Below are 12,485 nucleotides of genomic sequence, written 5' to 3' on the forward strand. Positions count from 1 at the left end.
TTTAGGAAACGGCGAGGGGGAGACGTCTCGAATTCCAATTTGTACCCCTGAGATATCACCTGAAGGATCCAGGGGTCTACTTGCGAGTGAGCCCACTGCGCGCTGAAATTCATTGAGACGGGCCCCCACCGTGCCTGATTCTGCTTGTAAAGCCCCAGCGTTATACTGAGGGCTTGGCAGAGGCGGGAGAGGGTTTCTGTTCCTGGGAACTGGCTGATTTCTGCAGCCTTTTTCCTCTCCCTCTGTCACGGGGCAGAAATGAGGAACCTTTCGCCCGCTTGCCTACGAAAAGACTGCGCCTGATAATACGGCGTCTTCTTATGTTGAGAGGCGACCTGGGGTACAAACGTGGATTTCCCAGCTGTTGCCGTGGCCACCAGGTCTGAAAGACCGACCCCAAATAACTCCTCCCCTTAATAAGGCAATACTTCCAAATGCCGTTTGGAATCCGCATCACCTGACCACTGTCGTGTCCATAACCCTCTACTGGCAGAAATGGACAACGCACTTAGACTTGATGCCAGTCGGCAAATATTCCGCTGTGCATCACGCATATATAGAAATGCATCTTTTAAATGCTCTATAGGCAATAATATACTGTCCCTATCTAGGGTATCAATATTTTCAGTCAGGGAATCCGACCACGCCAACCCAGCACTGCCCATCCAGGCTGAGGCGATTGCTGGTCGCAGTATAACACCAGTATGTGTGTAAATACATTTTAGGATACCCTCCTGCTTTCTATCAGCAGGATCCTTAAGGGCGGCCATCTCAGGAGAGGGTAGAGCCCTTGTTCTTACAAGCGTGTGAGCGCTTTATCCACCCTAGGGGGTGTTTCCCAACGCACCCTACCTCTGGCGGGAAAGGATATAATGCCAATAACATTTTAGAAATTATCAGTTGTTATCGGGGGAAACCCACGCATCATCACACACCTCATTTAATTTCTCAGATTCAGGAAAACTACAGGTAGTTTTTCCTCACCGAACATAATACCCCTTTTTGGTGGTATTATCAGAAATGTGTAAAACATTTTTCATTGCCTCAATCATGTAACGTGTGGCCCTACTGGAAGTCACATTTGTCTCTTCACCGTCGACACTGGAGTCAGTATCCGTGTCGGCGTCTATATCTGCCATCTGAGGTAACGGGCGCTTTAGAGCCCCTGACGGCCTATGAGACGTCTGGACAGGCACAAGCTGAGTAGCCGGCTGTCTCATGTCAACCACTGTCTTTTATACAGCGCTGACACTGTTACGTAATTCCTTCCAACAGTTCATCCACTCAGGCGTCGACCCCCTAGGGGGTGACATCACTATTACAGGCAATCTGCTCCGTCTCCACATCATTTTTCTCCTCATACATGTCGACACAAACGTACCGACACACAGCACACACACAGGGAATGCTCTGATAGAGGACAGGACCCCACTAGCCCTTTGGGGAGACAGAAGGAGAGTTTGCCAGCACACACCAGAGCGCTATATATATACAGGGATAACCTTATATAAGTGTTTTTCCCCTTATAGCTGCTGTTTTATTAATACTGCGCCTAATTAGTGCCCCCCTCTCTTTTTTAACCCTTTCTGTAGTGTAGTGACTGCAGGGGAGAGCCAGGGAGCTTCCCTCCAATGGAGCTGTGAGGGAAAATGGCGCTTGTGTGCTGAGGAGATAGGCTCCGCCCCCTTCTCGGCGGCCTTTCTCCCGCTTTTTTACGGAAAACTGGCAGGGGTTAAATGCATCCATATAGCCCAGGAGCTATATGTGATGTATTTTTCGCCATCTAAGGTGTTTTTATTGCGTCTCAGGGCACCCCCCCCCCCCCCCAGCACCCTCAGTGACCGGAGTGTGAAGTGTGCTGAGAGCAACGGCGCACAGCTGCGGTGCTGTGCGCTACCTTATTGAAGACAGGACGTCTTCTGCCGCCGATTTTCCGGACCTCTTCTGTCTTCTGGCTCTGTAAGGGGGCCGGCGGCGCGGCTCTGGGACCCATCCATGGCTGGGCCTGTGATCGTCCCTCTGGAGCTAATGTCCAGTAGCCTAAGAAGCCCAATCCACTCTGCACGCAGGTGAGTTCGCTTCTTCTCCCCTTAGTCCCTCGATGCAGTGAGCCTGTTGCCAGCAGGTCTCACTGAACATAAAAAACCTAAAACTAAACTTTTCACTAAGCAGCTCAGGAGAGCCACCTAGTGTGCACCCTTCTCGTTCGGGCACAAAAATCTAACTGAGGCTTGGAGGAGGGTCATAGGGGGAGGAGCCAGTGCACACCAGGTAGTTCTAAAGCTTTACTTTTGTGCCCAGTCTCCTGCGGAGCCGCTATTCCCCATGGTCCTTACGGAGTCCCCAGCATCCACTTAGGACGTTAGAGAAATAGCGAAATAAATTGCATACAGATCACAATGCAGCCGCTGTTTGACTGGCAGAAAGCCGGCGTTTTTGGCCGAAAACCTGCCGTTTTCTGGGTGTGTCTGAAAAAACCCAGACTTGCCCAGTCGTTTTTAAGGAGGGCCTCTGGCGTCAGTCATGTCCACTTCCAGCCTCGTGTCAGAAGAATTGTGAATGACCTTGCCTGGCGCAGATAGGAAAAATCTTCGATGTTCCAGTAATTGTGTATGGTTTCGCGATCAGCCCGCATATTGCAATGCCCTTTTTTTCTCTATTTCTGGGCGGCAACTATTTGATCACAGGAACTGCTTTTTAGCAGAAATTGCAATAAAGGTGGTCATTCCAAGTTGATCGCTCGCTAGCAGTTTTTCGTAGCCGTGCAAATGCATTGTCGCCACCCACCGGGGAGTATATTTTCGCTTTGCAGAAGTGCGAACGCCTGTGCAGCATAGCGCCTGCAAAAACATTTTGTGCAAACAAGACCAGCCCTGTAGTTACTCTTCGTGTGCATTGATTCTAACGTTGGTGGGTTGGCTTTTGATGTCACACACCGACCCAGCATTCGGCCAGCCACGCCTGCGTTTTCCCTGGCACGCCTGCATTTTTCTAAGCACTCCCTGAAAACGGTCAGTTGATACCCAGAAACGCCCCCTTCCTGTCAATATTCTTGCGGCCGCCAGTGCGAATAAAAACTTCGCTAGAACCTGTGCAAAACCAAAAAGGACTTTGTACCCGTACGTCGCGGGTGCGCATTGCGGTCCATACGCATGCGCAGAAATGCCGATTTTTAGCCTGATCGCTGCGCTGCAAACGACAGCTAGCGATCAACACGAAATGACCCGCAAAGTCCTAAGTGCAGTTTTTTCACACAAAAAACAAAAGGGAAGCAAATAACACTATTGGGCAATAAATCAACTGAATTCCCCCTAAGGCTGGGTACACACTTAGACGATATAGGCAAAACGTGCCATATTGGAACGACAAATCCTGCTGATTGTTTAATGTGTGCCCGTGATTGCGCACTCCCAAGGGGTGCATGTAACATCTTCCAAGTGCCCGTGCTGCGCAGCTAACCAGAAAATATTGTGTGTGACCCGGTACAGTGAGAAAGACGGAACAAGATGTCGTTCATTACGTCACTTTGTGTTTACCATCCATCTGGCATGACGTGGGGCGAAAGAAAATCGCCCCGACCATCGGCCCAATTGCCAGTCATCCTAATGCGTATTTATATATCCATGATGTGCAAACACAATGTTCAGCTGCATACATCATAAAAGAGAACAGTATGCCAACATCACCAATTTCCCTACAGATCTACATATGGGGAGAAAAAAATTTGCACTGTTGGTAGGTTCAACTGATTTGTCCAATTATTATAATATAGTTTGTTACATCTCCTGCATGAAGGAGAAATTTATAACAGGTATTTACTCGGAAATAGGTGAAGAATACTATGTGAATGATATTATTAAAATTTTAGGCATTCTTGTATATGATAAGGGTATTAAATTCTGTATTATAGCCTAGGTCTATTTCTAATGGGCCCTACACATTCGGCGACACGCCGCCGAGCTGCCCGACGGCCGATACGGTAGACAGAACTGTTCATATCGTACAGTTATATCGCCTAATGTGTAGGGCCTATAAGCATCAAGCAATAATTTTTAAACTAAGTAATTGTGAGTTGGATGTGTGCAATTATATTATTATTATTATTACCACTTATATAGCGCACACATATTCCGCAGTGCTTTACAGAGAATATTTTGTCATTCACATCAGTCCCTGACCCAGTGGAGCTTACAATCTATATTCGCTATCACATGTACACACATTCATGTTAGGGTTAATTTTGTTGGGAGCCAATTAACCTACCTGTATATTTTTGGATTATGGGAGGAAACCGGAGTACGCGGAGGAATATACAAACTCCACACAGTTAGGGCCATGGTGGGAATCAAACCCATGACCTCAGTGCTGTGAGGTACAATGAAATTGTATTACCTATGTGAGGCAGCGATATGTAACCAAAGCTAAAAATTTAACTATAGGCTGTAAGCGTGGTACGGTGTTGTATATGTTGACAGCAAAGGGTGATCTGTCCCTATTATGTATACCCTCAAGTGGATAAGTAAACAGATGATGTTAAAACTGATAGTTTCATTGTTACTAGGATAACAGGACCCAACCATAGATGTACTATGCTCAGGGAGCAGAAAATGCTCTGTATTTAAAGGATGTTATGGCTGAACTGAAATAAAGCATATCAAATGGATTTATTTAACATTACAATATTTTCAAAGAGGCTTATTCAATGTAACGTCTTTCGTAATAATTGAATAAATAAGAATTTACTTACCGATAATTCTATTTCTCGGAGTCCGTAGTGGATGCTGGGGTTCCTGAAAGGACCACGGGGAATAGCGGCTCCGCAGGAGACAGGGCACAAAAAAGTAAAGCTTTTACCAGATCAGGTGGTGTGCACTGGCTCCTCCCCCTATGACCCTCCTCCAGACTCCAGTTAGGTACTGTGCCCGGACGAGCGTACACAATAAGGGAGGCAATTTGAATCCCGGGTAAGACTCATACCAGCCACACCAATCACACCGTACAACTTGTGATCTAAACCCAGTTAACAGTATGATAACAGAAAGAGCCTCTTAAAGATGGCTCCTTAACAATATAACCCGAATTTGTTAACAATAACTATGTACAGTATTGCAGATAATCCGCACTTGGGATGGGCGCCCAGCATCCACTACGGACTCCGAGAAATAGAATTATCGGTAAGTAAATTCTTATTTTCTCTATCGTCCTAAGTGGATGCTGGGGTTCCTGAAAGGACCATGGGGATTATACCAAAGCTCCCAAACGGGCGGGAGAGTGCGGATGACTCTGCAGCACCGAATGAGAGAATTCCAAGTCCTCTTTTGCCAGGGTATCAAATTTGTAGAATTTTACAAACGTGTTTTCCCCCGACCACGTAGCTGCTCGGCAGAATTGTAATGCCGAGACCCCTCGGGCAGCCGCCCAAGATGAGCCCACCTTCCTTGTGGAATGGGCCTTAACAGATTTAGGCTGTGGCAGGCCTGCCACAGAATGAGCAAGTTGAATTGTGTTACAAATCCAACGAGCAATCGTCTGCTTAGAAGCAGGGGCACCCAACTTGTTGGGTGCATATAGTATCAACAGCGAGTCAGATTTTCTGACTTCAGCCGTCCTTGAAATGTATATTTTTAAGGCTCTGACAACGTCCAACAACTTGGAGTCCTCCAAGTCGCCAGTGGCCGCAGGCACCACAATAGGTTGGTTCAGGTGAAACGCTGATACCACCTTAGGGAGAAAATGCGGACGAGTCCTCAGTTCTGCCCTATCCGAATGGAAGATTAGATAAGGGCTTTTATAAGATAAAGCCGCCAATTCAGATACTCTCCTGGCGGAAGCCAGGGCCAGTAACATAGTCACTTTCCATGTGAGATATTTAAAATCCACCTTTTTCAATGGTTCAAACCAATGGGATTTGAGGAAATCTAAAACTACATTTAGATCCCACGGTGCCACCGGAGGCACCACAGGAGGCTGTATATGCAGTACTCCTTTAACAAAAGTCTGTACCTCAGGAACTGAGGCCAATTCTTTTTGGAAGAATATTGACAGGGCCGAAATTTGAACCTTAATAGATCTCAATTTGAGACCCATAGACAATCCTGATTGTAGGAAATGTAGGAAACGACCCAGTTGAAATTCCTCCGTCGGAACACTCCGATCCTCGCACCACGCGACATATTTTCGCCAAATGCGGTGATAATGTTTCGCGGTGACTTCCTTCCTTGCCTTAATCAAGGTAGGAATGACTTCTTCTGGAATGCCTTTCCCTTTTAGGATCTGGCGTTCAACCGCCATGCCGTCAAACGCAGCCGCGGTAAGTCTTGAAAGAGACAGGGACCCTGTTGTAGCAGGTCCCTTCTCAGAAGTAGAGGGCACGGGTCGTCCGTGACCAACTCTTGAAGTTCCGGGTACCAAGTCCTTCTTGGCCAATCCGGAGCCACTAGTATTGTTCTTACTCCTCCTCACCGTATAATCTTCAATACCTTTGGTATGAGAGGCAGAGGAGGAAACACATATACTGATTTGTACACCCAAGGTGTTACCAGTGCGTCCACAGCTATTGCCTGTGGATCTCTTGACCTGGCGCAATACTTGTCCAGTTTCTTGTTGAGGCGAGACGCCATCATGTCTACCATTGGTCTTTCCCAACAGTTTATTAGCATGTGGAAGACTTCTGGATGAAGACCCCCCTCTCCCGGGTGAATATCGTGTCTGCTGAGGAAGTCTGCTTCCCAGTTGTCCACGCCCGGGAAGAACACTGCTGACAGTGCTATTACGTGATTCTCCGCCCAGCGAAGAATCTTGGCAGCTTCTGCCATTGCACTCCTGCTTCTTGTGCCGCCCTGTCTGTTTACATGGGCGACCGCCGTGATGTTGTCCGACTGAATCAACACCGGTTTTCCTTGCAGGAGTGGTTCCGCCTGGCTTAGAGCATTTTAGATTGCTCTTAGTACCAGAATGTTTATGTGAAGAGACTTTTCCAGGTTCGTCCATACCCCCTGGAAGTTTCTTCCTTGTGTGACTGCTCCCCAACCTCTCAGGCTGGCGTCCGTGGTCACCAGGATCAAATCCTGTATGCCGAATCTGCGGCCCTCCAATAGATGAGCCTTTTGCAACCACCACAGAAGATATACCCTTGTCCTTGGCGACAGGGTTATTCGCAGGTGCATCTGAGGATGCGACCCTGACCATTTGTCCAACAGATCCCTTTGGAAAATTCTTGCATGGAATCTGCCGAATGGAATTGCTTCGTAAAAAGCCACCATTTTTCCCAGGACTCTTGTGCATTGATGTACAGACACCTTTCCTGGTTTTAGGAGGTTCCTGACAGGTCGGATAACTCCTTGGCTTTTTCCTCGGGAAGAAAAACCTTTTTCTGAACCGTGTCCAGAATCATCCCTAGGAACAGCAGACGTATCGTCGGAAAACAGCTGCGATTCTTGGAATATTTAGAATCCAGTCGTGCCGTCGAAGAACTACTTTAGATAGTGCTCTTCCGACCTCCAACTGTTCTCTGGAACTTGCCCTTTTTAGGTCGTGCAAGTAAGGGATAATTTAGATGCCTTTTTTCTTTGAAGAAACATCTTTTCGGCCATTACCTTGGTAAAAAGGCCCGGGGTGCCGTGGATAATTCAAACGGCATCGTCTGAAACTGATATTGACAGTTCTGTACCACGAACCAGAGGTACCCTTGATGAGAAGGACAAAATTTGGACATGGAGGTAATCCTTGATGTCCAGGGACACCATATAGTCCCCTTTTTTCCGGTTCGCTATCACTGCTCTGAGTGACTTTATCTCGATTTGAACCTTTTATGTAAGTGTTCAAAACATTTTAGATTTAGACTATGTGTCACCAAGCCGTCTGGCTTCAGTACCACAATATAGTGTGGAAAAATAATACCCTTTTCCTTGTCGTAGGAGGGGTACTTTGATTATCACCTGCTGGATATACAGCTTGTGAATTGTTTCCAATGCTGCCTCCCTGTCGGAGGGAGCCGTTGGTAAAGCAGACTTCAGGAACCTGCGAGGAGAAGATGTCTCGACTCTCCAATCTTTACCCCTGGGATAATACTCGTACGATCTAGGGGTCAACTTGCGAGTGATCCCACTGCGCCCTGAGACTCTTGAGACTACCCCCCCACCTTGAGTCCGCTTGCACGGCCCCAGCGTCATGCTGAGGACTTGGCAGACGCGGTGGAGGGCTTCTTTTCCTGGGAAAGGGCTGCCTGCTGCAGTCTACTTCCCTTACCTCTATGTCTGGGCAGATATGACTGGCCTTTTGCCTGCATGCCCTCATGGGAAAGGAAAGATTGAGGCTGAAAAGACGGTGTCTTTTTTAGCTGAGATGTAACTTGGGGTAAAAAAGGTTGGATTTCCCAGCTGTTGCTGTGGTCCCCAGGTCCGATGGACCGACCCCCAAATAACTCCTTCCCTTTATACAGCAATACTTCCATCTGCCGTATGGGATCTGTATCACCTGACCACTGTCGTGTCCCTGACATCTTCTGGGAGATATGGACAACGCACTTATCTTGATGCCAGAGAGCAAATATCCCTCTGTGCATCTCACATACATATATATAGAATGCATCCTATTAAATGCTCTACATGAATAAAATATTTTCAGTCAGGGAATCCGACCAAGCCAACCCAGCACTGCATCTCCAGGCTGATGGCGATCGCTGGTCGCAGTATAACCACCGTATGTGTGTATATACTTTTTAGGATATTTTTCCAGCTTCCTATCAGCTGGCTCCTTGAGGGCGGCCGTATCTGGAGACGGTAACGCCACTTGATAAGCGTGTGAGCGCCTTATCACCCTAAGGGGTGTTTCCCAACGTACCCTAATTTCTGGCGGGAAAGGGTATAACGCCAATATTTGCTATCGGGGTAACCCTACGCATCATCACACACTTCATTTTATTTTATCTGATTCAGGAAAAACTACAGGTAGTTTTTTCACTCCCACATAATACCCTTTCTTGTGGTACTTGTAGTATCAGAAACACGTAACACCTCCTTCATTGCCCTTAACGTGTGGCCCTAATGAGAAATACGTTTGTTTATTCACCGTCGACACTGTATTCAGTGTCCGTGTCTGTGTCGACCGACTGAGGTAAATGGGCGTTTTTAAAACCCCTGACGGTGTTTCTGAGACGCCTGGACCGGTCCTAATAGATTGTCGGCCGTCTCATGTCGTCAACCGACCTTGCAGCGTGTTGACATTCTCACGTAATTCTCTAAATAAGCCATCCATTCCGGTGTCGACTCCCTAGAGAGTGACATCACCATTACAGGCAATTTCTCCGCCTCCTCACCAACATCGTCCTCATACATGTCGACACACACGTACCGACACACAGCACACACACCGGGAATGCTCTGACAGAGGACAGGACCCACTAGCCCTTTGGGGAGACAGAGGGAGAGTCTGCCAGCACACACCAAAAACGCTATAATTATATAGGGACAACCTTATATAAGTGTTTCTCCCTTATAGCATCTTTTATATATATACAATATCGCCAAAATCAGTGCCCCCCCTCTCTGTTTTAACCCTGTTTCTGTAGTGCAGTGCAGGGGAGAGCCTGGGAGCCTTCTCTCCAGCTTTTCTGTGAGAGAAAATGGCGCTGTGTGCTGAGGAGATAGGCCCCGCCCCTTTTTCGGCGGGCTCGTCTCCCGCTATTTTTGAAGTTAGGCAGGGGTTAAATATCTCCATATAGCCTCTGTGGGCTATATGTGAGGTATTTTTTGCCTCTAATAAGGTTTTTATTTGCCTCTCAGAGCGCCCCCCCCAGCGCTCTGCACCCTCAGTGACTGTTGTGTGAAGTGTGCTGAGAGGAAAATGGCGCACAGCTGCAGTGCTGTGCGCTACCTTTATGAAGACTCAAGAGTCTTCAGCCGCCGATTTTGGACCTCTTCTCTCTTCAGCGTCTGCAAGGGGGCCGGCGGCGCGGCTCCGGTGACCATCCAGGCTGTACCTGTGATCGTCCCTCTGGAGCTAGTGTCCAGTAGCCAAGCAGCAAATCCACTCTGCACGCAGGTGAGTTCACTACTTCTCCCCTAAGTCCCTCGTTGCAGTGATCCTGTTGCCAGCAGGACTCACTGTAAAGTAAAAAACCTAAGCTAAACTTTCTCTAAGCAGCTCTTTAGGAGAGCCACCTAGATTGCACCCTTCTCGTTCGGGCACAAAATCTAACTGGAGTCTGGAGGAGGGTCATAGGGGGAGGAGCCAGTGCACACCACCTGATCTGGTAAAAGCTTTACTTTTTTGTGCCCTGTCTCCTGCGGAGCCGCTATTCCCCGTGGTCCTTTCAGGAACCCCAGCATCCACTTAGGACGATAGAGAAAAGTGTATTAATTTGCTGAGCTGTGTTTGTTAAGTTCTCTAAAATATTAATGTTCCCTCAGTAAAATCACACATATTGCAAAATACCTGAACTTAGGGTGCATAGACAGGAAACGGTCACCTGCCACAAAACTTAACGGCCTGACAAGATATTTTAAAGAGATTTATTTAGGAGTGATGCATTTGTATGAATAGCTGGTTACAATGCAGGACACAAGTTTGCATAGATTAATGGGCCACATAGTGTGAGAGAGGGAGCAGGCCACTTGTGAGCGCATCCTGGGAATGTCCTGTGTTTGGAATACTTCAAATGTTACTCATCCCTCAGCACAACCCGTGATCCACCACATGGGAAACTCTGTGCAACAAGCTCAATGGGGAACACACAGGGGATGCTGTCCAGCTGTGCGGCTCCTGTGGCATTACTAATATGTGTGTACAGCGAGCTGTTAAGTTATGCTGGGACTTTTAGTTCTGCACCTACAGAGCAGCACACCTCCTACTTTGCCATAAACTACTAGGTAATGATGTGGTTCCCTCAGCTGATGTGATACTACAGGTCCCCGCATGCCCATAGCGTCTCCCAGGGCTACTGCCTCCCATCTGGCATCGCTGATCCATTAGAGAGAGAGCTGGGGAGAGTGAATGTAATCACCACGTCGTGCTATTAGTCAAGAAATGGCGCAGCTCCAGGAAGGAGGAGGGAGAGAAGGTCAACAATGACAGTCACTGCTCCTTCCATCTTGTGCCTGCCGCGTCCTGATGAAAGAAAGTCCCCTCCAAATGCATCCCTCCGCCGGCTTGTGTATGTGCGGGGGCGACCGGCGGTGAGGGAGCCCAGAGCACTGACGCGCCTGATGCTGCTCTATCCCGAGCCCCGCTTATATATACACAGCAGCAGCTATTACACAGCACTGCGGGGTGGGAGCGCGCAGCCTCCTCGCAGCGGCCGCGACGCGCGCCCCCGCCATCTCAGTCCCCTATTGTTGTTGCTGCTGCTGCCGCCGCGCTCGTGTGTGGTAACCACCATGTTAGAGAGCGGTGCGGCTCGCGCGCACAAAACCGCCATCTCAGGGACGTGGAGAGAGAGCCGGCGCCGCCGCCCGGGCACACCGCGCTCCCCCGCTTCTCCCCGGGTCACGGTGGCGGGTGTATGATGATGTACATACACACACATACGCACAGCTAGGGCTGGTCACCGGTCACACCCGGCGGCTCACCCCTCCCTATTTACACCCTCGTCAACCATGTTACGGCGGCAGCCCCTGAGGTAAATTGGGACATTTTCCTGCTAGCAGTACGCCCCCGGGTGTGCCCGCTTCCAAACACCCGCCGGGGTGGGCAGCGACGCCCGGAACAGGGCGATACCCCTTCCCCCGTTACCGGGCTGCATTTATCATAGTTGCCGCTTCCTGTCATACAGTGTGTGCGGGTGTCAGTGCCCGGCTGTGGTGAAACATCACCCGGGGAACACCCGAATTACAGAAACGGGTGTTAAAAGTTACCTCATTACTTTGTACGGTAAATAAAAGGTGGGCAGAATAACACCGGGCTCCGGTACTGACTCCCGGTCAATGCATCTTTCTGAGGGGCACTGCTAGGAATATGACCCTTTTTAGGGCAACCCTGGCCGTAGCCAGCACCGGCGCCGGGTGTGTGTTAGCAATTATGCCCTCGACGGCCCGGGATTATTTGACGTCTTCCAGCGGAGGGAGACGGGTTACTGACGTCCCGCACCGCCAGCGATACTTACCCGCTTGTTCCCAGCACATAGACATGACCACTCAGTGTAGCTGGCTGCTGCCGTGTACTCACCCAATGCTGTGCCTATGGAGCGCAATGTACTGCAATGGCTGTGACAGAGAGCGGGATCGATACGCAGCCTCTTCACTTCTCCCAATCTGTAACATTACTCTTAGCCCAGGCCGGCGCTGATTGGCCGCCGCCAACTCGTCCCCTCTCGACATTGGCCATCGGGCCTCCATTGTCCTTGCCAGCGGCCGACGGTGATTGGGCGGAATTTAGCCGACGTCACTGGAGATCAAAACAGCGCGCAAATACGAAATATGCTCAGTGTGTGTGAGGCGCTGAGGCGGGAGGGATGCGGCTGCTAGCAGCACTGTGTAATGCGAGCCTGC

The 12,485-nt window shown here is 49.1% G+C and overlaps 1 protein-coding gene across 2 annotated transcripts in view; it reads right to left on the reverse strand.

Annotated features, from left to right (window-relative positions):
- HMGB1 (high mobility group box 1) overlaps positions 1-12,271 on the reverse strand; it is a 57,647-nt gene extending 45,376 nt beyond the window's left edge. Inside the window, exon 1 of one of the 2 annotated variants that reach the window (XM_063951748.1) lies at positions 12,163-12,271. The gene's annotated coding sequence lies outside the window, so the exon portion shown is untranslated. Of the gene's footprint in view, positions 1-12,100 lie in introns of both variants that reach the window. The other variant, XM_063951749.1, reaches the window with a different exon arrangement.
- Positions 12,272-12,485: the final 214 nt, after the last annotated feature.

This window comes from Pseudophryne corroboree, chromosome 2 (genome assembly GCF_028390025.1).
Source record: "Pseudophryne corroboree isolate aPseCor3 chromosome 2, aPseCor3.hap2, whole genome shotgun sequence".
Lineage (NCBI taxonomy): Eukaryota > Metazoa > Chordata > Amphibia > Anura > Myobatrachidae > Pseudophryne > Pseudophryne corroboree.